The 4,566-nt window shown below is 34.6% G+C and overlaps 1 pseudogene; it reads left to right on the top strand.

Annotated features, from left to right (window-relative positions):
• The first annotated feature begins 3,303 nt into the window (after positions 1-3,303).
• Positions 3,304-4,288, top strand: LOC122329940 (annotated as a pseudogene).
• The last annotated feature ends 278 nt before the right edge of the window (positions 4,289-4,566 follow it).

Below are 4,566 nucleotides of genomic sequence, written 5' to 3'. Positions count from 1 at the left end.
AGAGGTGGAGTCAGTCCTGATTTTAGTCAAGCCACTTTTTTAAGTTAAGATTTGATTTGTTTAAACAATTAATATTGTTCTGTCAGAGTGAACTTTTGTTTTGTTTTGGCATGACTTTGGTTATTGTATGTTATTATTTTCTCTGTTAAAATGAAAGGCCATCATCCATTAATCAGTGTTTTAAACTTGAATCTGCAAATCATAAACATATAAAAAGATAAACTCTTTTTATTTAAAAAACTAAAAAGAAAAAATCAAGAATTTTACAGAGCACTTCATTTGAAAAGAATATTTATTTTTCATACAAGTTGAGAGACTAAGTATTCAAGTCAGTAGTAAAAGTATGTAAACAATGTTTTGCTATTAATATCCTCTAAATGATTTTGAATGAGGTTTTTCATTTATTTTAGTTGACAGACATTGGTTGTAGCCATAATAAGTGAAAAGTACTGTAAGTATATTAACCATTGATGCAATTTGACAAACATTGTGTCTGTTTTTTTTCTTTCTCTCATGCACTGCCAATGTCTTTAAGATTTATCATTATAAATTGACAAACAGTTTTGCAAATGAACAGTTGTCTGTCTTTTCAGTAGTCGCCTATTTGCCAAAGTTTGTATTTTACATCTTTACAACTGACTATATGCTGTGTTAGACACTTTGTACATTTAGGAGAGGTTATACCTGGCTTAACCTACCTATGTCACACCTTGATTCACTCATGCAGTCTGTGGCTCTTAAATTAATGAATATTGATGTCTAAATGTAAACTAAAAATTGTAGTGATTGATACAATTGTTTCTACTTCACATGTACATACTGTAACATCTCTATTTCAGAGACTGTCTTTAGTTTTGTTAATATATTGTACCAAAAGTTTATTTCTATGCATGCCTATACAAAATTGTAGAAAGAGAGAATGTAATAGAAAAAAATGCTTGCACAGACATATTTTGTAAATAAATGTTTTCTTTGGTTTTGTATAGCTTTAATTACAGAAGCAATCAGTGCAAAAGAGTGTAGGTATTAAAGTAGTAAAGTTCTGCATGCTTGTTGTTCACATGGCCTCTCGGCTATGGTTTCTTCACTGCAACACTGCAAGTCCTTCTATTAAACATTTTGGCAGATAGCCAGCTGGCTTGTGTTTTTGTCCTATATATGTTATTTTATAGAATTACAATCAGTGCGCGTGTTGTGAATTCATGTTGTGAGCTTTACTGATTGTATGTAATGTGTGCTTTACATAGAGGAATCTGAGACAAAGTTTGAAGATTTCTATTTGATTTGGTTTGGTTTGTTTAAAATATTGGGGAATTTACCTATACTTGTGTAGTGTAGTTTCAGTGACATTAATATTAATTTGCAAAAATATAAAAATATAGTATTAATACCAAATAATCAAGGAGATTAAAATGTAAAAATATATATATTTAGAGTGTAGATATATATATATATATATATATATATATATATATATATATATATATATATATATATATATATATATATATATATATATATATTTGTATGTGTGTATATATATATATATATATATATATATATATATATATATATATATATATATATATATATATATATATATATATATAATTGTATATATATTTTTAGGTTATACCACGCTAGAACAGTGTTTTACAAAAATAACCGAGGCACTTCAACAAAATCCCTTTGTGGAAAGCACAGTGATTCAAATTAGAGAACAGCAAATGACTGTAGCAAGAAAAACATTATATAAATAAAATTTCTGTTGGTTACAGCAGTCCAAATTTATTAGGTTATACAGGCCCTTGCTTTTGAAGGATATGACTAGTCTCTCTCACACTGCTCTGGTGTGATCTTCCAGTCTCTTCCACAGTTCGATGACTGTAATGAGATTCTTAGTCATAACGTTTTCCAGAGGTTTTCATATGGGTTTAGATCAGGACTCAGAGCTGGCCATTTAATTATTTCAGTGTTTTCTGCCTGCCTGCTTTGCAGCGTGGACGTGGGGGCCATTATTCTGCATGAAAATTGCAAGCTGATTAGGAGGCTAATGCAGAGAAGGAACCAGCATGTAGCTACAAGAGGTGTTGATAAGCATTTGCCTTACATCTGCAAAAACATCCCCAAACCATGACATTTCCTTTCACCTTTCACTGTCGTTTTTGCTCTGAGTTCAGTTTAAAGAGGAACATAATGTTTTTCAGCTGGCCTAATTACCCAACATTTGTCTTATGTGGATGACTAGCCTTTTGGAGGACTTGAAGGAGTGCCATTTAAAGAAGCAAGATCTGGTAGGCATCTTGAAGCATTCTCTAATTTTGATCAGTGTTCTTCCTCAAATATTGCATTTAAGTTTTTATGCTGTGCTTCTGAAATATATTTAACTCATAAAACTGCTTCCTTTAGGATAACCTGAAATTCTAAATTGTAGGTTGTTCTCAAATTTGATTCCATATGTCCAAACTACAGCTTTCTTACTGTTACTTTATAACTTAACAAACCCTAGCCTAAGTGGTTTTGCACAGAAATAGTTTAAAGTTGTTGTAAATTTGAACTACACCATTGCATACTGCAGGTAAAGAGACCAGTAGAGGGTGGTGTGTGTTAATGAGTTGTTATAAAAGGGCAGATTCATTTTTGTGTGATACGCCTCCTACGCGAATTTAAAGCATATGACTAAAAGAGGAAACAAACACAATTTATTGGGTCTGTAGTCAGGTTGAGGTATTTATCATCAAGTCAGTGTGCTGACTGCTGGGAAAGACTTACCTGTAAGTACCCAAATAATAACAGTACTAATATTAATATCAGTAAAAATATCAATTATACCATTTACCTTGGTCATTTGAATGTTGTTTGACTTAAAGTTCCTAATGTTAATGCAATTAATATAAAGACACATTTGTTCATTAAAAATGTGCAATTATCTTGCCATGCTGACCTTTTTAAGTTCAAAGACATGTAGTTTAAATCTGCCATTCATCAACAAACAACTTTTTTTGAAGAATATTTTGTTAACATTGACACATTGAGTACTCTAGTTTGTAGAACTGTAGGCAACAGTATCTAAAACTAAACCTTTGATTTGTTAAGCAGTTTTTGGAAAATGTCCACACTTCCATTTGTGAATGCGTAGCTCAGATGACTTTAATGTTACATAATAAAAAAACCCCAGCATAGTCATTTGTTATATATAATATATATAAGAAGATTTCTCAGATATAATATCTGATGCTTGATCTGACTCTTGCCATTCTCCAAACAGAAGCATACAGGCTCATAGTATAGACGGCAAGCGCTATGTTGAATCACTCCATGGAGGGGATTTACTCTCAGCCTCACTTAGAGAACATCCTGCTCACAACCTTCTACGCTGTCATCTTCGGCCCTCTCAGTCCCGGGAGTAATGCCCTGGCACTTTGGGTGTTCTCCCACCGCAACATCAACAACACCCTTCCAAAGAGTTTCTGAAGCACCTGGCTATAGCGGACATGTCCTATGTCTTGGTGCTCCCGATGCGAGTGATTTACCACATGTCAGAGAGCCACTGGCCTCTTGGTGAAGGGGCCTGTCGTGGTTGGTTTCTGTTCTTCGCCAACCTCTACTGCAGCATGTACTTTATGACTTGTATCAGCGTAGACCGTCTGTTGGCTTGCACTGTGCCACACAAAACTCACAGCCTGAGAAAGACCAGGAATGCCAAAGTGGTATGTGCGGTGCTGTGGGTCATGGTGACTATTTCCATGTTACCTGTCCTGTTCTCTAAAAGGGAAGTGACTAGACAAGTGCAGAATAATGTGACAGTGTGTGAAAAGCTGTACATAGAGCAGTCCTCCAATCCCACGCGCGCAGGCCAACTGCCATTGCATTTTTGATACCTCTGGTCACCTGAGCATTTCTTACATTCTTATATTTACAAAGTGAAAAAAGATGACTTTTAAAGAAAGGACACCTGCTCAGCGTAAGGGAATGAGAATGATCGTTTCTAACTGTGGTTAACTTCCTAATTGCATTTGTGCCCTATCATATTCAACGCCTCGCGGTTTATCCGACAGCACCAATGACATGTCAAAGTCAGAATCTGAAAGGCAAATGTTGCATTTAGGAAATCGCATCACTTCAGCTTTAACATGCGTAAGTGGAGTGTTGATCCTGTCATGTACTTCTTTCTGGCTAGAAACTATCGAGAGATTCCTTCTGCAGCTTTGTGGTAGAAACCCCAAAGATGAACAATCCACCACATGATCTTCTCAACTGCTTCTCACCAACCGCCAGACCTACTAAAACTCAGTATGTGTAAAACAAAGTTTAGTGTGAAGTGGGAGAGACACGGTTCAGTTCAAGCGGATTCATACAGAAACGTTTTGAACCATGACACGCACGCTTATTTTACTTTTTGATTCTGTCAACCGTTATCATTTCTCAAATAATTTATTGTATATCATTTTGTCCTATATATCTAAATGCTTTCAGTTGTTTCAAATAAAATATTCTTTCAAAATCTCTAAGGTCCCCACAAACATATTTTACACACCAGAACTTTCTTTATTGCCGTTGATGGTT

This window comes from Puntigrus tetrazona, chromosome 24, assembly GCF_018831695.1.
Source record: "Puntigrus tetrazona isolate hp1 chromosome 24, ASM1883169v1, whole genome shotgun sequence".
NCBI lineage: Eukaryota > Metazoa > Chordata > Actinopteri > Cypriniformes > Cyprinidae > Puntigrus > Puntigrus tetrazona.
This window is presented reverse-complemented; position numbering and strand designations above follow the sequence as displayed.